Source organism: Mytilus californianus, unplaced genomic scaffold (genome assembly GCF_021869535.1).
Source record: "Mytilus californianus isolate M0D057914Y unplaced genomic scaffold, xbMytCali1.0.p SCAF_6, whole genome shotgun sequence".
Classification (NCBI taxonomy): domain Eukaryota; kingdom Metazoa; phylum Mollusca; class Bivalvia; order Mytilida; family Mytilidae; genus Mytilus; species Mytilus californianus.
Window position 1 is genome coordinate 14,361,364 of NW_026262712.1, and position 22,451 is coordinate 14,383,814.

Below are 22,451 nucleotides of genomic sequence, written 5' to 3' on the forward strand. Positions count from 1 at the left end.
TTATTCACTCAAAGGGCAGCTTTTTATGTTCCTCTCTGGAACGCGGCGTAAATTTAAGTTTTACGCAAGGACTTATTGAAACCTCCTTGAAGTCAGTAAACTTTTATATGGATACCTCATTCAGCTTGATACTCCAATTACTCATTTATTATAACATTTCTATCATAAATGAGTGAAAGTTATCCCAAAATTTTATTTATTGGCCTAAAAATTAGAAATTTTGAGGAAATGAGAGGTATGAATGGATCAGAAGAGACCTTATAATGAAAACAAAGAGGTCCATTAGTGGTATTTATCATTCTGAAGTCATCTTTTGTATCATAATTAACTGTTAGTAGGCAGATGAGACAAATAGTTGATCATTTATTGGTCCACACTTTATTCTATAATGATGCGGCTTGATATGGATTTTTCGAAGAAATTTTGCTCGAATCGCTGTAGATGTCGTTTTACATTTTACTAGATTTTTCTCAAACTATTGAACAGATTATGACAAAACTTGACAGTAATGCTTGAAATAACCAGTATTACAAAGGAAAAAAAATCACATTAAGTTTATTCAACAATAAAGTCTTCTTAAGGTGTATTACCACCAAATCATAGTACGTCACATCCGGTTGCATACGAAAAAAGGGTCGCAAAAAAATATTCCCTTGAATTTGACAGTTGTATGAAATTAATCCTACATTTCATTGCAGTAAAAAAATTCTGGGTCATAAACATATATCTTGGGTGTTTGAAAGCACCATTATTTTTTTATTTGGTGTTTCTATAAAATATTTTGGAAACTTGAGGTTACATGGTTACTAAAGCTTGTACACCGATAGAAAAGAGGTGAAAATTTGATTGGTTAACTTCCAGTGATGGTTATTTTCTTATATGCAATGAAATGTTATGTGAAATTTGTCTATAGTACTGTACAGGATAAAACTTTACCCATGCCAAGTATTTTTTTTATTTGAAACAAAAATAAATTCTGCACAATTTTTTTGAAAAGTGCAAATTTAACAAAGACTAATAGGGGAAAATCAATGGTGGTATTACACCTAATATGGGAAGCTGCACATGCACCTTAGACCTTGTGAGAACTCTCGTTTGTTTAAATTTCATGCTATTTGAGTGACATATTACAAAAATGAAATATTCTGTGTGGATTGAGTCTTAAAAACACATTTTATGAGAAAATTGACTTGAAATAGGACTCTACCATGAATATTAGTAGATAGAGCAAGCCATACTCAGTGTTTTGGGGAGCTTTTTCTGACTTTTTCTCCTTATTTCTTGTATTCTGCTATAATAGAAAACTTTTTCCTAAGTAATTCTTTAATATATATATGGTTATAAGTAAATGAAATTATTTTTGAAGCAGTAACAACAAATTATTCACTCAAAGGGCAGCTTTTTATGTTCCTCTCTAGAACGCGGCGTAAATTTAAGTTTTACGCAAGGACTTATTGAAACCTCCTTGAAGTCAGTAAACTTTTATCTGGATACCTCATTCAGCTTGATACTCCAATTACTCATTTATTATAACATTTCTATCATAAATGAGTGAAAGTTATCCCAAAAATTTTATTTATTGGCCTAAAAATTAGAAATTTTGAGGAAATGAGAGGTATGAATGGATCAGAAGAGACCTTATAATGAAAACAAAGAGGTCCATTAGTGGTATTTATCATTCTGAAGTCATCTTTTGTATCATAATTAACTGTTAGTAGGCAGATGAGACAAATAGTTGATCATTTATTGGTCCACACTTTATTCTATAATGATGCGGCTTGATATGGATTTTTCGAAGAAATTTTGCTCGAATCGCTGTAGATGTCGTTTTACATTTTACTAGATTTTTCTCAAACTATTGAACAGATTATGACAAAACTTGACAGTAATGCTTGAAATAACCAGTATTACAAAGGAAGAAAATTCACATTAAGTTTATTCAACAATAAAGTCTTCGTAAGGTGTATTACCACCAAATCATAGTACGTCACATCCGGTTGCATACGAAAAAAGGGTCGCAAAAAAATATTCCCTTGAATTTGAAAGTTGTATGAAATTAATCCTACATTTCATTGCAGTAAAAAAATTCTGGGTCATAAACATATATCTTGGGTGTTTGAAAGCACCATTATTTTTTTATTTGGTGTTTCTATAAAATATTTTGGAAACTTGAGGTTACATGGTTACTAAAGCTTGTACACCGATAGAAAAGAGGTGAACATTTGATTGGTTAACTTCCAGTGATGGTTATTTTCTTATATGCAATGAAATGTTATGTGAAATTTGTCTATAGTACTGTACAGGATAAAACTTTACCCATGCCAAGTATTTTTTTTATTTGAAACCAAAATAAATTCTGCACAATTTTTTTGAAAAGTGCAAATTTAACAAAGACTAATAGGGGAAAATCAATGGTGGTATTACACCTAATATGGGAAGCTGCACATGCACCTTAGACCTTGTGAGTACTCTCGTTTGTTTAAATTTCATGCTATTTGAGTGACATATTACAAAAATGAAATATTCTGTGTGGATTGAGTCTTAAAAACACATTTTATGAGAAAATTGACTTGAAATAGGACTCTACCATGAATATTAGTAGATAGAGCAAGCCATACTCAGTGTTTTGGGGAGCTTTTTTTGACTTTTTCTCCTTATTTCTTGTATTCTGCTATAATAGAAAACTTTTTCCTAAGTAATTCTTTAATATATATATGGTTATAAGTAAATGAAATTATTTTTGAAGCAGTAACAACAAATTATTCACTCAAAGGGCAGCTTTTTATGTTCCTCTCTGGAACGCGGCGTAAATTTAAGTTTTACGCAAGGACTTATTGAAACCTCCTTGAAGTCAGTAAACTTTTATATGGATACCTCATTCAGCTTGATACTCCAATTACTCATTTATTATAACATTTCTATCATAAATGAGTGAAAGTTATCCCAAAAATTTTATTTATTGGCCTAAAAATTAGAAATTTTGAGGAAATGAGAGGTATGAATGGATCAGAAGAGACCTTATAATGAAAACAAAGAGGTCCATTAGTGGTATTTATCATTCTGAAGTCATCTTTTGTATCATAATTAACTGTTAGTAGGCAGATGAGACAAATAGTTGATCATTTATTGGTCCACACTTTATTCTATAATGATGCGGCTTGATATGGATTTTTCGAAGAAATTTTGCTCGAATCGCTGTAGATGTCGTTTTACATTTTACTAGATTTTTCTCAAACTATTGAACAGATTATGACAAAACTTGACAGTAATGCTTCAAATAACCAGTATTACAAAGGAAAAAAAATCACATTAAGTTTATTCAACAATAAAGTCTTCTTAAGGTGTATTACCACCAAATCAAAGTACGTCACATCCGGTTGCATACGAAAAAAGGGTCGCAAAAAAATATTCCCTTGAATTTGACAGTTGTATGAAATTAATCCTACATTTCATTGCAGTAAAAAAATTCTGGGTCATAAACATATATCTTGGGTGTTTGAAAGCACCATTATTTTTTTATTTGGTGTTTCTATAAAATATTTTGGAAACTTGAGGTTACATGGTTACTAAAGCTTGTACACCGATAGAAAAGAGGTGAAAATTTGATTGGTTAACTTCCAGTGATGGTTATTTTCTTATATGCAATGAAATGTGATGTGAAATTTGTCTATAGTACTGTACAGGATAAAACTTTACCCATGCCAAGTATTTTTTTTATTTGAAACAAAAATAAATTCTGCACAATTTTTTTGAAAAGTGCAAATTTAACAAAGACTAATAGGGGAAAATCAATGGTGGTATTACACCTAATATGGGAAGCTGCACATGCACCTTAGACCTTGTGAGTACTCTCGTTTATTTAAATTTCATGCTATTTGAGTGACATATTACAAAAATGAAATATTCTGTGTGGATTGAGTCTTAAAAACACATTTTATGAGAAAATTGACTTGAAATAGGACTCTACCATGAATATAAGTAGATAGAGCAAGCCATACTCAGTGTTTTGGGGAGCTTTTTCTGACTTTTTCTCCTTATTTCTTGTATTCTGCTATAATAGAAAACTTTTTCCTAAGTAATTCTTTAATATATATATGGTTATAAGTAAATGAAATTATTTTTGAAGCAGTAACAACAAATTATTCACTCAAAGGGCAGCTTTTTATGTTCCTCTCTGGAACGCGGCGTAAATTTAAGTTTTACGCAAGGACTTATTGAAACCTCCTTGAAGTCAGTAAACTTTTATATGGATACCTCATTCAGCTTGATACTCCAATTACTCATTTATTATAACATTTCTATCATAAATGAGTGAAAGTTATCCCAAAAATTTTATTTATTGGCCTAAAAATTAGAAATTTTGAGGAAATGAGAGGTATGAATGGATCAGAAGAGACCTTATAATGAAAACAAAGAGGTCCATTAGTGGTATTTATCATTCTGAAGTCATCTTTTGTATCATAATTAACTGTTAGTAGGCAGATGAGACAAATAGTTGATCATTTATTGGTCCACACTTTATTCTATAATGATGCGGCTTGATATGGATTTTTCGAAGAAATTTTGCTCGAATCGCTGTAGATGTCGTTTTACATTTTACTAGATTTTTCTCAAACTATTGAACAGATTATGACAAAACTTGACAGTAATGCTTGAAATAACCAGTATTACAAAGGAAAAAAAATCACATTAACTTTGTTCAACAATAAAGTCTTCTTAAGGTGTATTACCACCAAATCATAGTACGTCACATCCGGTTGCATACGAAAAAAGGGTCGCAAAAAAATATTCCCTTGAATTTGACAGTTGTATGAAATTAATCCTACATTTCATTGCAGTAAAAAAATTCTGGGTCATAAACATATATCTTGGGTGTTTGAAAGCACCATTATTTTTTTATTTGGTGTTTCTATAAAATATTTTGGAAACTTGAGGTTACATGGTTACTAAAGCTTGTACACCGATAGAAAAGAGGTGAAAATTTGATTGGTTAACTTCCAGTGATGGTTATTTTCTTATATGCAATGAAATGTTATGTGAAATTTGTCTATAGTACTGTACAGGATAAAACTTTACCCATGCCAAGTATTTTTTTTATTTGAAACAAAAATAAATTCTGCACAATTTTTTTGAAAAGTGCAAATTTAACAAAGACTAATAGGGGAAAATCAATGGTGGTATTACACCTAATATGGGAAGCTGCACATGCACCTTAGACCTTGTGAGTACTCTCGTTTGTTTAAATTTCATGCTATTTGAGTGACATATTACAAAAATGAAATATTCTGTGTGGATTGAGTCTTAAAAACACATTTTATGAGAAAATTGACTTGAAATAGGACTCTACCATGAATATAAGTAGATAGAGCAAGCCATACTCAGTGTTTTGGGGAGCTTTTTCTGACTTTTTCTCCTTATTTCTTGTATTCTGCTATAATAGAAAACTTTTTCCTAAGTAATTCTTTAATATATATATGGTTATAAGTAAATGAAATTATTTTTGAAGCAGTAACAACAAATTATTCACTCAAAGGGCAGCTTTTTATGTTCCTCTCTGGAACGCGGCGTAAATTTAAGTTTTACGCAAGGACTTATTGAAACCTCCTTGAAGTCAGTAAACTTTTATATGGATACCTCATTCAGCTTGATACTCCAATTACTCATTTATTATAACATTTCTATCATAAATGAGTGAAAGTTATCCCAAAAATTTTATTTATTGGCCTAAAAATTAGAAATTTTGAGGAAATGAGAGGTATGAATGGATCAGAAGAGACCTTATAATGAAAACAAAGAGGTCCATTAGTGGTATTTATCATTCTGAAGTCATCTTTTGTATCATAATTAACTGTTAGTAGGCAGATGAGACAAATAGTTGATCATTTATTGGTCCACACTTTATTCTATAATGATGCGGCTTGATATGGATTTTTCGAAGAAATTTTGCTCGAATCGCTGTAGATGTCGTTTTACATTTTACTAGATTTTTCTCAAACTATTGAACAGATTATGACAAAACTTGACAGTAATGCTTGAAATAACCAGTATTACAAAGGAAAAAAAATCACATTAACTTTGTTCAACAATAAAGTCTTCTTAAGGTGTATTACCACCAAATCATAGTACGTCACATCCGGTTGCATACGAAAAAAGGGTCGCAAAAAAATATTCCCTTGAATTTGACAGTTGTATGAAATTAATCCTACATTTCATTGCAGTAAAAAAATTCTGGGTCATAAACATATATCTTGGGTGTTTGAAAGCACCATTATTTTTTTATTTGGTGTTTCTATAAAATATTTTGGAAACTTGAGGTTACATGGTTACTAAAGCTTGTACACCGATAGAAAAGAGGTGAAAATTTGATTGGTTAACTTCCAGTGATGGTTATTTTCTTATATGCAATGAAATGTTATGTGAAATTTGTCTATAGTACTGTACAGGATAAAACTTTACCCATGCCAAGTATTTTTTTTATTTGAAACAAAAATAAATTCTGCACAATTTTTTTGAAAAGTGCAAATTTAACAAAGACTAATAGGGGAAAATCAATGGTGGTATTACACCTAATATGGGAAGCTGCACATGCACCTTAGACCTTGTGAGTACTCTCGTTTGTTTAAATTTCATGCTATTTGAGTGACATATTACAAAAATGAAATATTCTGTGTGGATTGAGTCTTAAAAACACATTTTATGAGAAAATTGACTTGAAATAGGACTCTACCATGAATATAAGTAGATAGAGCAAGCCATACTCAGTGTTTTGGGGAGCTTTTTCTGACTTTTTCTCCTTATTTCTTGTATTCTGCTATAATAGAAAACTTTTTCCTAAGTAATTCTTTAATATATATATGGTTATAAGTAAATGAAATTATTTTTGAAGCAGTAACAACAAATTATTCACTCAAAGGGCAGCTTTTTATGTTCCTCTCTGGAACGCGGCGTAAATTTAAGTTTTACGCAAGGACTTATTGAAACGTCCTTGAAGTCAGTAAACTTTTATATGGATACCTCATTCAGCTTGATACTCCAATTACTCATTTATTATAACATTTCTATCATAAATGAGTGAAAGTTATCCCAAAAATTTTATTTATTGGCCTAAAAATTAGAAATTTTGAGGAAATGAGAGGTATGAATGGATCAGAAGAGACCTTATAATGAAAACAAAGAGGTCCATTAGTGGTATTTATCATTCTGAAGTCATCTTTTGTATCATAATTAACTGTTAGTAGGCAGATGAGACAAATAGTTGATCATTTATTGGTCCACACTTTATTCTATAATGATGCGGCTTGATATGGATTTTTCGAAGAAATTTTGCTCGAATCGCTGTAGATGTCGTTTTACATTTTACTAGATTTTTCTCAAACTATTGAACAGATTATGACAAAACTTGACAGTAATGCTTGAAATAACCAGTATTACAAAGGAAAAAAAATCACATTAACTTTGTTCAACAATAAAGTCTTCTTAAGGTGTATTACCACCAAATCATAGTACGTCACATCCGGTTGCATACGAAAAAAGGGTCGCAAAAAAATATTCCCTTGAATTTGACAGTTGTATGAAATTAATCCTACATTTCATTGCAGTAAAAAAATTCTGGGTCATAAACATATATCTTGGGTGTTTGAAAGCACCATTATTTTTTTATTTGGTGTTTCTATAAAATATTTTGGAAACTTGAGGTTACATGGTTACTAAAGCTTGTACACCGATAGAAAAGAGGTGAAAATTTGATTGGTTAACTTCCAGTGATGGTTATTTTCTTATATGCAATGAAATGTTATGTGAAATTTGTCTATAGTACTGTACAGGATAAAACTTTACCCATGCCAAGTATTTTTTTTATTTGAAACAAAAATAAATTCTGCACAATTTTTTTGAAAAGTGCAAATTTAACAAAGACTAATAGGGGAAAATCAATGGTGGTATTACACCTAATATGGGAAGCTGCACATGCACCTTAGACCTTGTGAGTACTCTCGTTTGTTAAAATTTCATGCTATTTAAGTGACATATTACAAAAATGAAATATTCTGTGTGGATTGAGTCTTGAAAACATATTTTATGAGAAAATTGACTTGAAATAGGACTCTACCATGAATATTAGTAGATAGAGCAAGCCATACTCAGTGTTTTGGGGAGCTTTTTCTGACTTTTTCTCCTTATTTCTTGTATTCTGCTATAATAGAAAACTTTTTCCTAAGTAATTCTTTAATATATATATGGTTATAAGTAAATGAAATTATTTTTGAAGCAGTAACAACAAATTATTCACTCAAAGGGCAGCTTTTTATGTTCCTCTCTGGAACGCGGCGTAAATTTAAGTTTTACGCAAGGACTTATTGAAACCTCCTTGAAGTCAGTAAACTTTTATATGGATACCTCATTCAGCTTGATACTCCAATTACTCATTTATTATAACATTTCTATCATAAATGAGTGAAAGTTATCCCAAAAATTTTATTTATTGGCCTAAAAATTAGAAATTTTGAGGAAATGAGAGGTATGAATGGATCAGAAGAGACCTTATAATGAAAACAAAGAGGTCCATTAGTGGTATTTATCATTCTGAAGTCATCTTTTGTATCATAATTAACTGTTAGTAGGCAGATGAGACAAATAGTTGATCATTTATTGGTCCACACTTTATTCTATAATGATGCGGCTTGATATGGATTTTTCGAAGAAATTTTGCTCGAATCGCTGTAGATGTCGTTTTACATTTTACTAGATTTTTCTCAAACTATTGAACAGATTATGACAAAACTTGACAGTAATGCTTGAAATAACCAGTATTACAAAGGAAAAAAAATCACATTAACTTTATTCAACAATAAAGTCTTCTTAAGGTGTATTACCACCAAATCATAGTACGTCACATCCGGTTGCATACGAAAAAAGGGTCGCAAAAAAATATTCCCTTGAATTTGACAGTTGTATGAAATTAATCCTACATTTCATTGCAGTAAAAAAATTCTGGGTCATAAACATATATCTTGGGTGTTTGAAAGCACCATTATTTTTTTATTTGGTGTTTCTATAAAATATTTTGGAAACTTGAGGTTACATGGTTACTAAAGCTTGTACACCGATAGAAAAGAGGTGAAAATTTGATTGGTTAACTTCCAGTGATGGTTATTTTCTTATATGCAATGAAATGTTATGTGAAATTTGTCTATAGTACTGTACAGGATAAAACTTTACCCATGCCAAGTATTTTTTTTATTTGAAACAAAAATAAATTCTGCACAATTTTTTTGAAAAGTGCAAATTTAACAAAGACTAATAGGGGAAAATCAATGGTGGTATTACACCTAATATGGGAAGCTGCACATGCACCTTAGACCTTGTGAGTACTCTCGTTTGTTAAAATTTCATGCTATTTAAGTGACATATTACAAAAATGAAATATTCTGTGTGGATTGAGTCTTAAAAACACATTTTATGAGAAAATTGACTTGAAATAGGACTCTACCATGAATATTAGTAGATAGAGCAAGCCATACTCAGTGTTTTGGGGAGCTTTTTCTGACTTTTTCTCCTTATTTCTTGTATTCTGCTATAATAGAAAACTTTTTCCTAAGTAATTCTTTAATATATATATGGTTATAAGTAAATGAAATTATTTTTGAAGCAGTAACAACAAATTATTCACTCAAAGGGCAGCTTTTTATGTTCCTCTCTGGAACGCGGCGTAAATTTAAGTTTTACGCAAGGACTTATTGAAACCTCCTTGAAGTCAGTAAACTTTTATATGGATACCTCATTCAGCTTGATACTCCAATTACTCATTTATTATAACATTTCTATCATAAATGAGTGAAAGTTATCCCAAAAATTTTATTTATTGGCCTAAAAATTAGAAATTTTGAGGAAATGAGAGGTATGAATGGATCAGAAGAGACCTTATAATGAAAACAAAAAGGTCCATTAGTGGTATTTATCATTCTGAAGTCATCTTTTGTATCATAATTAACTGTTAGTAGGCAGATGAGACAAATAGTTGATCATTTATTGGTCCACACTTTATTCTATAATGATGCGGCTTGATATGGATTTTTCGAAGAAATTTTGCTCGAATCGCTGTAGATGTCGTTTTACATTTTACTAGATTTTTCTCAAACTATTGAACAGATTATGACAAAACTTGACAGTAATGCTTGAAATAACCAGTATTACAAAGGAAAAAAAATCACATTAAGTTTATTCAACAATAAAGTCTTCTTAAGGTGTATTACCACCAAATCATAGTATGTCACATCCGGTTGCATACGAAAAAAGGGTCGCAAAAAAATATTCCCTTGAATTTGACAGTTGTATGAAATTAATCCTACATTTCATTGCAGTAAAAAAATTCTGGGTCATAAACATATATCTTGGGTGTTTGAAAGCACCATTATTTTTTTATTTGGTGTTTCTATAAAATATTTTGGAAACTTGAGGTTACATGGTTACTAAAGCTTGTACACCGATAGAAAAGAGGTGAAAATTTGATTGGTTAACTTCCAGTGATGGTTATTTTCTTATATGCAATGAAATGTTATGTGAAATTTGTCTATAGTACTGTACAGGATAAAACTTTACCCATGCCAAGTATTTTTTTTATTTGAAACAAAAATAAATTCTGCACAATTTTTTTGAAAAATGCAAATTTAACAAAGACTAATAGGGGAAAATCAATGGTGGTATTACACCTAATATGGGAAGCTGCACATGCACCTTAGACCTTGTGAGTACTCTCGTTTGTTTAAATTTCATGCTATTTGAGTGACATATTACAAAAATGAAATATTCTGTGTGGATTGAGTCTTAAAAACACATTTTATGAGAAAATTGACTTGAAATAGGACTCTAACATGAATATTAGTAGATAGAGCAAGCCATACTCAGTGTTTTGGGGAGCTTTTTCTGACTTTTTCTCCTTATTTCTTGTATTCTGCTATAATAGAAAACTTTTTCCTAAGTAATTCTTTAATATATATATGGTTATAAGTAAATGAAATTATTTTTGAAGCATTAACAACAAATTATTCACTCAAAGGGCAGCTTTTTATGTTCCTCTCTGGAACGCGGCGTAAATTTAAGTTTTACGCAAGGACTTATTGAAACCTCCTTGAAGTCAGTAAACTTTTATATGGATACCTCATTCAGCTTGATACTCCAATTACTCATTTATTATAACATTTCTATCATAAATGAGTGAAAGTTATCCCAAAAATTTTATTTATTGGCCTAAAAATTAGAAATTTTGAGGAAATGAGAGGTATGAATGGATCAGAAGAGACCTTATAATGAAAACAAAGAGGTCCATTAGTGGTATTTATCATTCTGAAGTCATCTTTTGTATCATAATTAACTGTTAGTAGGCAGATGAGACAAATAGTTGATCATTTATTGGTCCACACTTTATTCTATAATGATGCGGCTTGATATGGATTTTTCGAAGAAATTTTGCTCGAATCGCTGTAGATGTCGTTTTACATTTTACTAGATTTTTCTCAAACTATTGAACAGATTATGACAAAACTTGACAGTAATGCTTGAAATAACCAGTATTACAAAGGAAAAAAAATCACATTAAGTTTATTCAACAATAAAGTCTTCTTAAGGTGTATTACCACCAAATCATAGTACGTCACATCCGGTTGCATACGAAAAAAGGGTCGCAAAAAAATATTCCCTTGAATTTGACAGTTGTATGAAATTATTCCTACATTTCATTGCAGTAAAAAAATTCTGGGTCATAAACATATATCTTGGGTGTTTGAAAGCACCATTATTTTTTTATTTGGGGTTTCTATAAAATATTTTGGAAACTTGAGGTTACATGGTTACTAAAGCTTGTACACCGATAGAAAAGAGGTGAACATTTGATTGGTTAACTTCCAGTGATGGTTATTTTCTTATATGCAATGAAATGTTATGTGAAATTTGTCTATAGTACTGTACAGGATAAAACTTTACCCATGCCAAGTATTTTTTTTATTTGAAACAAAAATAAATTCTGCACAATTTTTTTGAAAAGTGCAAATTTAACAAAGACTAATAGGGGAAAATCAATGGTGGTATTACACCTAATATGGGAAGCTGCACATGCACCTTAGACCTTGTGAGTACTCTCGTTTGTTTAAATTTCATGCTATTTGAGTGACATATTACAAAAATGAAATATTCTGTGTGGATTGAGTCTTAAAAACACATTTTATGAGAAAATTGACTTGAAATAGGACTCTACCATGAATATTAGTAGATAGAGCAAGCCATACTCAGTGTTTTGGGGAGCTTTTTCTGACTTTTTCTCCTTATTTCTTGTATTCTGCTATAATAGAAAACTTTTTCCTAAGTAATTCTTTAATATATATATGGTTATAAGTAAATGAAATTATTTTTGAAGCAGTAACAACAAATTATTCACTCAAAGGGCAGCTTTTTATGTTCCTCTCTGGAACGCGGCGTAAATTTAAGTTTTACGCAAGGACTTATTGAAACCTCCTTGAAGTCAGTAAACTTTTATATGGATACCTCATTCAGCTTGATACTCCAATTACTCATTTATTATAACATTTCTATCATAAATGAGTGAAAGTTATCCCAAAAATTTTATTTATTGGCCTGAAAATTAGAAATTTTGAGGAAATGAGAGGTATGAATGGATCAGAAGAAACCTTATAATGAAAACAAAGAGGTTCATTAGTGGTATTTATCATTCTGAAGTCATCTTTTGTATCATAATTAACTGTTAGTAGGCAGATGAGACAAATAGTTGATCATTTATTGGTCCACACTTTATTCTATAATGATGCGGCTTGATATGGATTTTTCGAAGAAATTTTGCTCGAATCGCTGTAGATGTCGTTTTACATTTTACTAGATTTTTCTCAAACTATTGAACAGATTATGACAAAACTTGACAGTAATGCTTGAAATAACCAGTATTACAAAGGAAAAAAAATCACATTAAGTTTATTCAACAATAAAGTCTTCTTAAGGTGTATTACCACCAAATCATAGTACGTCACATCCGGTTGCATACGAAAAAAGGGTCGCAAAAAAATATTCCCTTGAATTTGACAGTTGTATGAAATTAATCCTACATTTCATTGCAGTAAAAAAATTCTGGGTCATAAACATATATCTTGGGTGTTTGAAAGCACCATTATTTTTTTATTTGGTGTTTCTATAAAATATTTTAGAAACTTGAGGTTACATGGTTACTAAAGCTTGTACACCGATAGAAAAGAGGTGAAAATTTGATTGGTTAACTTCCAGTGATGGTTATTTTCTTATATGCAATGAAATGTTATGTGAAATTTGTCTATAGTACTGTACAGGATAAAACTTTACCCATGCCAAGTATTTTTTTTATTTGAAACAAAAATAAATTCTGCACAATTTTTTTGAAAAGTGCAAATTTAACAAAGACTAATAGGGGAAAATCAATGGTGGTATTACACCTAATATGGGAAGCTGCACATGCACCTTAGACCTTGTGAGTACTCTCGTTTGTTTAAATTTCATGCTATTTGAGTGACATATTACAAAAATGAAATATTCTGTGTGGATTGAGTCTTAAAAACACATTTTATGAGAAAATTGACTTGAAATAGGACTCTACCATGAATATTAGTAGATAGAGCAAGCCATACTCAGTGTTTTGGGGAGCTTTTTCTGACTTTTTCTCCTTATTTCTTGTATTCTGCTATAATAGAAAACTTTTTCCTAAGTAATTCTTTAATATATATATGGTTATAAGTAAATGAAATTATTTTTGAAGCAGTAACAACAAATTATTCACTCAAAGGGCAGCTTTTTATGTTCCTCTCAGGAACGCGGCGTAAATTTAAGTTTTACGCAAGGACTTATTGAAACCTCCTTGAAGTCAGTAAACTTTTATATGGATACCTCATTCAGCTTGATACTCCAATTACTCATTTATTATAACATTTCTATCATAAATGAGTGAAAGTTATCCCAAAAATTTTATTTATTGGCCTAAAAATTAGAAATTTTGAGGAAATGAGAGGTATGAATGGATCAGAAGAGACCTTATAATGAAAACAAAGAGGTCCATTAGTGGTATTTATCATTCTGAAGTCATCTTTTGTATCATAATTAACTGTTAGTAGGCAGATGAGACAAATAGTTGATCATTTATTGGTCCACACTTTATTCTATAATGATGCGGCTTGATATGGATTTTTCGAAGAAATTTTGCTCGAATCGCTGTAGATGTCGTTTTACATTTTACTAGATTTTTCTCAAACTATTGAACAGATTATGACAAAACTTGACAGTAATGCTTGAAATAACCAGTATTACAAAGGAAAAAAAATCACATTAAGTTTATTCAACAATAAAGTCTTCTTAAGGTGTATTACCACCAAATCATAGTACGTCACATCCGGTTGCATACGAAGAAAGGGTCGCAAAAAAATATTCCCTTGAATTTGACAGTTGTATGAAATTAATCCTACATTTCATTGCAGTAAAAAAATTCTGGGTCATAAACATATATCTTTGCTGTTTGAAAGCACCATTATTTTTTTATTTGGTGTTTCTATAAAATATTTTGGAAACTTGAGGTTACATGGTTACTAAAGCTTGTACACCGATAGAAAAGAGGTGAAAATTTGATTGGTTAACTTCCAGTGATGGTTATTTTCTTATTTGCAATGAAATGTTATGTGAAATTTGTCTATAGTACTGTACAGGATAAAACTTTACCCATGCCAAGTATTTTTTTTATTTGAAACAAAAATAAATTCAGCACAATTTTTTTGAAAAGTGCAAATTTAACAAAGACTAATAGGGGAAAATCAATGGTGGTATTACACCTAATATGGGAAGCTGCACATGCACCTTAGACCTTGTGAGTACTCTCGTTTGTTTAAATTTCATGCTATTTGAGTGACATATTACAAAAATGAAATATTCTGTGTGGATTGAGTCTTAAAAACACATTTTATGAGAAAATTGACTTGAAATAGGACTCTACCATGAATATTAGTAGATAGAGCAAGCCATACTCAGTGTTTTGGGGAGCTTTTTCTGACTTTTTCTCCTTATTTCTTGTATTCTGCTATAATAGAAAACTTTTTCCTAAGTAATTCTTTAATATATATATGGTTATAAGTAAATGAAATTATTTTTGAAGCAGTAACAACAAATTATTCACTCAAAGGGCAGCTTTTTATGTTCCTCTCTGGAACGCGGCGTAAATTTAAGTTTTACGCAAGGACTTATTGAAACCTCCTTGAAGTCAGTAAACTTTTATATGGATACCTCATTCAGCTTGATACTCCAATTACTCATTTATTATAACATTTCTATCATAAATGAGTGAAAGTTATCCCAAAAATTTTATTTATTGGCCTGAAAATTAGAAATTTTGAGGAAATGAGAGGTATGAATGGATCAGAAGAAACCTTATAATGAAAACAAAGAGGTTCATTAGTGGTATTTATCATTCTGAAGTCATCTTTTGTATCATAATTAACTGTTAGTAGGCAGATGAGACAAATAGTTGATCATTTATTGGTCCACACTTTATTCTATAATGATGCGGCTTGATATGGATTTTTCGAAGAAATTTTGCTCGAATCGCTGTAGATGTCGTTTTACATTTTACTAGATTTTTCTCAAACTATTGAACAGATTATGACAAAACTTGACAGTAATGCTTGAAATAACCAGTATTACAAAGGAAAAAAAATCACATTAAGTTTATTCAACAATAAAGTCTTCTTAAGGTGTATTACCACCAAATCATAGTACGTCACATCCGGTTGCATACGAAAAAAGGGTCGCAAAAAAATATTCCCTTGAATTTGACAGTTGTATGAAATTAATCCTACATTTCATTGCAGTAAAAAAATTCTGGGTCATAAACATATATCTTGGGTGTTTGAAAGCACCATTATTTTTTTATTTGGTGTTTCTATAAAATATTTTAGAAACTTGAGGTTACATGGTTACTAAAGCTTGTACACCGATAGAAAAGAGGTGAAAATTTGATTGGTTAACTTCCAGTGATGGTTATTTTCTTATATGCAATGAAATGTTATGTGAAATTTGTCTATAGTACTGTACAGGATAAAACTTTACCCATGCCAAGTATTTTTTTTATTTGAAACAAAAATAAATTCTGCACAATTTTTTTGAAAAGTGCAAATTTAACAAAGACTAATAGGGGAAAATCAATGGTGGTATTACACCTAATATGGGAAGCTGCACATGCACCTTAGACCTTGTGAGTACTCTCGTTTGTTTAAATTTCATGCTATTTGAGTGACATATTACAAAAATGAAATATTCTGTGTGGATTGAGTCTTAAAAACACATTTTATGAGAAAATTGACTTGAAATAGGACTCTACCATGAATATTAGTAGATAGAGCAAGCCATACTCAGTGTTTTGGGGAGCTTTTTCTGACTTTTTCTCCTTATTTCTTGTATTCTGCTATAATAGAAAGCTTTTTCCTAAGTAATTCTTTAATATATATATGGTTATAAGTAAATGAAATTATTTTTGAAGCAGTAACAACAAATTATTCACTCAAAGGGCAGCTTTTTATGTTCCTCTCTGGAACGCGGCGTAAATTTAAGTTTTACGCAAGGACTTATTGAAACCTACTTGAAGTCAGTAAACTTTTATATGGATACCTCATTCAGCTTGATACTCCAATTACTCATTTATTATAACATTTCTATCATAAATGAGTGAAAGTTATCCCAAAAATTTTATTTATTGGCCTAAAAATTAGAAATTTTGAGGAAATGAGAGGTATGAATGGATCAGAAGAGACCTTATAATGAAAACAAAGAGGTCCATTAGTGGTATTTATCATTCTGAAGTCATCTTTTGTATCATAATTAACTGTTAGTAGGCAGATGAGACAAATAGTTGATCATTTATTGGTCCACACTTTATTCTATAATGATGCCGTTTGATATGGATTTTTCGAAGAAATTTTGCTCGAATCGCTGTAGATGTCGTTTTACATTTTACTAGATTTTTCTCAAACTATTGAACAGATTATGACAAAACTTGACAGTAATGCTTGAAATAACCAGTATTACAAAGGAAAAAAAATCACATTAAGTTTATTCAACAATAAAGTCTTCTTAAGGTGTATTACCACCAAATCATAGTACGTCACATCCGGTTGCATACGAAAAAAGGGTCGCAAAAAAATATTCCCTTGAATTTGACAGTTGTATGAAATTAATCCTACATTTCATTGCAGTAAAAAAAAATCTGGGTCATAAACATATATCTTGGGTGTTTGAAAGCACCATTATTTTTTTATTTGGTGTTTCTATAAAATATTTTGGAAACTTGAGGTTACATGGTTACTAAAGCTTGTACACCGATAGAAAAGAGGTGAAAATTTGATTGGTTAACTTCCAGTGATGGTTATTTTCTTATATGCAATGAAATGTTATGTGAAATTTGTCTATAGTACTGTATAGGATAAAACTTTACCCATGCCAAGTATTTTTTTTATTTGAAACAAAAATAAATTCTGCACAATTTTTTTGAAAAGTGCAAATTTAACAAAGACTAATAGGGGAAAATCAATGGTGGTATTACACCTAATATGGGAAGCTGCACATGCACCTTAGACCTTGTGAGTACTCTCGTTTGTTAAAATTTCATGCTATTTGAGTGACATACTGTAAATTCAGAAATTATTGCGATGTTTTTATTATTGCGAAAAATGCGACAGGGTTATAATCGCAATAATTTAAACTCGCATTTTGAAATTTTTTATATTAATTAAACAGGATTTTTCTCAATATCGCAAAAATTTAAATCGCATTTTAGTCTAAAATGACAAAATCGCAATAATAAATGCATGCAATAATTTCTGAATTTACAGTATTACAAAAATGAAATATTCTGTGTGGACTGAGTCTTAAAAACACATTTTATGAGAAAATTGACTTGAAATAGGACTCTACCATGAATATTAGTAGATAGAGCAAGCCATACTCAGTGTTTTGGGGAGCTTTTTCTGACTTTTTCTCCTTATTTCTTGTATTCTGCTATAATAGAAAACGTTTTCCTAAGTAATTCTTTAATATATATATGGTTATAAGTAAATGAAATTATTTTTGAAGCAGTAACAACAAATTATTCACTCAAAGGGCAGCTTTTTATGTTCCTCTCTGGAACGCGGCGTAAATTTAAGTTTTACGCAAGGACTTATTGAAACCTCCTTGAAGTCAGTAAACTTTTAATGGATACCTCATTCAGCTTGATACTCCAATTACTCATTTATTATAACATTTCTATCATAAATGAGTGAAAGTTATCCCAAAATTTTATTTATTGGCCTAAAAATTAGAAATTTTGAGGAAATGAGAGGTATGAATGGATCAGAAGAGACCTTATAATGAAAACAAAGAGGTCCATTAGTGGTATTTATCATTCTGAAGTCATCTTTTGTATCATAATTAACTGTTAGTAGGCAGATGAGACAAATAGTTGATCATTTATTGGTCCACACTTTATTCTATAATGATGCGGCTTGATATGGATTTTTCGAAGAAATTTTGCTCGAATCGCTGTAGATGTCGTTTTACATTTTACTAGATTTTTCTCAAACTATTGAACAGATTATGACAAAACTTGACAGTAATGCTTGAAATAACCAGTATTACAAAGGAAAAAAAATCACATTAAGTTTATTCAACAATAAAGTCTTCTTAAGGTGTATTACCACCAAATCAAAGTACGTCACATCCGGTTGCATACGAAAAAAGGGTCGCAAAAAAATATTCCCTTGAATTTGACAGTTGTATGAAATTAATCCTACATTTCATTGCAGTAAAAAAATTCTGGGTCATAAACATATATCTTGGGTGTTTGAAAGCACCATTATTTTTTTATTTGGTGTTTCTATAAAATATTTTGGAAACTTGAGGTTACATGGTTACTAAAGCTTGTACACCGATAGAAAAGAGGTGAAAATTTGATTGGTTAACTTCCAGTGATGGTTATTTTCTTATATGCAATGAAATGTTATGTGAAATTTGTCTATAGTACTGTACAGGATAAAACTTTACCCATGCCAAGTATTTTTTTTATTTGAAACAAAAATAAATTCTGCACAATTTTTTTGAAAAGTGCAAATTTAACAAAGACTAATAGGGGAAAATCAATGGTGGTATTACACCTAATATGGGAAGCTGCACATGCACCTTAGACCTTGTGAGTACTCTCGTTTGTTTAAATTTCATGCTATTTGAGTGACATATTACAAAAATGAAATATTCTGTGTGGATTGAGTCTTAAAAACACATTTTATGAGAACATTTACTTGAAATAGGACTCTACCATGAATATTAGTAGATAGAGCAAGCCATACTCAGTGTTTTGGGGAGCTTTTTCTGACTTTTTCTCCTTATTTCTTGTATTCTGCTATAATAGAAAACTTTTTCCTAAGTAATTCTTTAATATATATATGGTTATAAGTAAATGAAATTATTTTTGAAGCAGTAACAACAAATTATTCACTCAAAGGGCAGCTTTTTATGTTCCTCTCTGGAACGCGGCGTAAATTTAAGTTTTACGCAAGGACTTATTGAAACCTCCTTGAAGTCAGTAAACTTTTATATGGATACCTCATTCAGCTTGATACTCCAATTACTCATTTATTATAACATTTCTATCATAAATGAGTGAAAGTTATCCCAAAAATTTTATTTATTGGCCTAAAAATTAGAAATTTTGAGGAAATGAGAGGTATGAATGGATCAGAAGAGACCTTATAATGAAAACAAAGAGGTCCATTAGTGGTATTTATCATTCTGAAGTCATCTTTTGTATCATAATTAACTGTTAGTAGGCAGATGAGACAAATAGTTGATCATTTATTGGTCCACACTTTATTCTATAATGATGCCGTTTGATATGGATTTTTCGAAGAAATTTTGCTCGAATCGCTGTAGATGTCGTTTTACATTTTACTAGATTTTTCTCAAACTATTGAACAGATTATGACAAAACTTGACAGTAATGCTTGAAATAACCAGTATTACAAAGGAAAAAAAATCACATTAAGTTTATTCAACAATAAAGTCTTCTTAAGGTGTATTACCACCAAATCATAGTACGTCACATCCGGTTGCATACGAAAAAAGGGTCGCAAAAAAATATTCCCTTGAATTTGACAGTTGTATGAAATTAATCCTACATTTCATTGCAGTAAAAAAATTCTGGGTCATAAACATATATCTTGGGTGTTTGAAAGCACCATTATTTTTTTATTTGGTGTTTCTATAAAATATTTTGGAAACTTGAGGTTACATGGTTACTAAAGCTTGTACACCGATAGAAAAGAGGTGAAAATTTGATTGGTTAACTTCCAGTGATGGTTATTTTCTTATATGCAATGAAATGTTATGTGAAATTTGTCTATAGTACTGTACAGGATAAAACTTTACCCATGCCAAGTATTTTTTTTATTTGAAACAAAAATAAATTCTGCACAATTTTTTTGAAAAGTGCAAATTTAACAAAGAATAATAGGGGAAAATCAATGGTGGTATTACACCTAATATGGGAAGCTGCACATGCACCTTAGACCTTGTGAGTACTCTCGTTTGTTTAAATTTCATGCTATTTGAGTGACATATTACAAAAATGAAATATTCTGTGTGGATTGAGTCTTAAAAACACATTTTATGAGAAAATTGACTTGAAATAGGACTCTACCATGAATATTAGTAGATAGAGCAAGCCATACTTAGTGTTTTGGGGAGCTTTTTCTGACTTTTTCTCCTTATTTCTTGTATTCTGCTATAATAGAAAACTTTTTCCTAAGTAATTCTTTAATATATATATGGTTATAAGTAAATGAAATTATTTTTGAAGCAGTAACAACAAATTATTCACTCAAAGGGCAGCTTTTTATGTTCCTCTCTGGAACGCGGCGTAAATTTAAGTTTTACGCAAGGACTTATTGAAACCTCCTTGAAGTCAGTAAACTTTTATATGGATACCTCATTCAGCTTGATACTCCAATTACTCATTTATTATAACATTTCTATCATAAATGAGTGAAAGTTATCCCAAAAATTTTATTTATTGGCCTAAAAATTAGAAATTTTGAGGAAATGAGAGGTATGAATGGATCAGAAGAGACCTTATAATGAAAACAAAGAGGTCCATTAGTGGTATTTATCATTCTGAAGTCATCTTTTGTATCATAATTAACTGTTAGTAGGCAGATGAGACAAATAGTTGATCATTTATTGGTCCACACTTTATTCTATAATGATGCCGTTTGATATGGATTTTTCGAAGAAATTTTGCTCGAATCGCTGTAGATGTCGTTTTACATTTTACTAGATTTTTCTCAAACTATTGAACAGATTATGACAAAACTTGACAGTAATGCTTGAAATAACCAGTATTACAAAGGAAAAAAAATCACATTAAGTTTATTCAACAATAAAGTCTTCTTAAGGTGTATTACCACCAAATCATAGTACGTCACATCCGGTTGCATACGAAAAAAGGGTCGCAAAAAAATATTCCCTTGAATTTGACAGTTGTATGAAATTAATCCTACATTTCATTGCAGTAAAAAAATTCTGGGTCATAAACATATATCTTGGGTGTTTGAAAGCACCATTATTTTTTTATTTGGTGTTTCTATAAAATATTTTGGAAACTTGAGGTTACATGGTTACTAAAGCTTGTACACCGATAGAAAAGAGGTGAAAATTTGATTGGTTAACTTCCAGTGATGGTTATTTTCTTATATGCAATGAAATGTTATGTGAAATTTGTCTATAGTACTGTACAGGATAAAACTTTACCCATGCCAAGTATTTTTTTTATTTGAAACAAAAATAAATTCTGCACAATTTTTTTGAAAAGTGCAAATTTAACAAAGACTAATAGGGGAAAATCAATGGTGGTATTACACCTAATATGGGAAGCTGCACATGCACCTTAGACCTTGTGAGTACTCTCGTTTGTTTAAATTTCATGCTATTTGAGTGACATATTACAAAAATGAAATATTCTGTGTGGATTGAGTCTTAAAAACACATTTTATGAGAAAATTGACTTGAAATAGGACTCTACCATGAATATTAGTAGATAGAGCAAGCCATACTCAGTGTTTTGGGGAGCTTTTTCTGACTTTTTCTCCTTATTTCTTGTATTCTGCTATAATAGAAAACTTTTTTCTAAGTAATTCTTTAATATATATATGGTTATAAGTAAATGAAATTATTTTTGAAGCAGTAACAACAAATTATTCACTCAAAGGGCAGCTTTTTATGTTCCTCTCTGGAACGCGGCGTAAATTTAAGTTTTACGCAAGGACTTATTGAAACCTCCTTGAAGTCAGTAAACTTTTATATGGATACCTCATTCAGCTTGATACTCCAATTACTCATTAATATAACATTTCTATCAT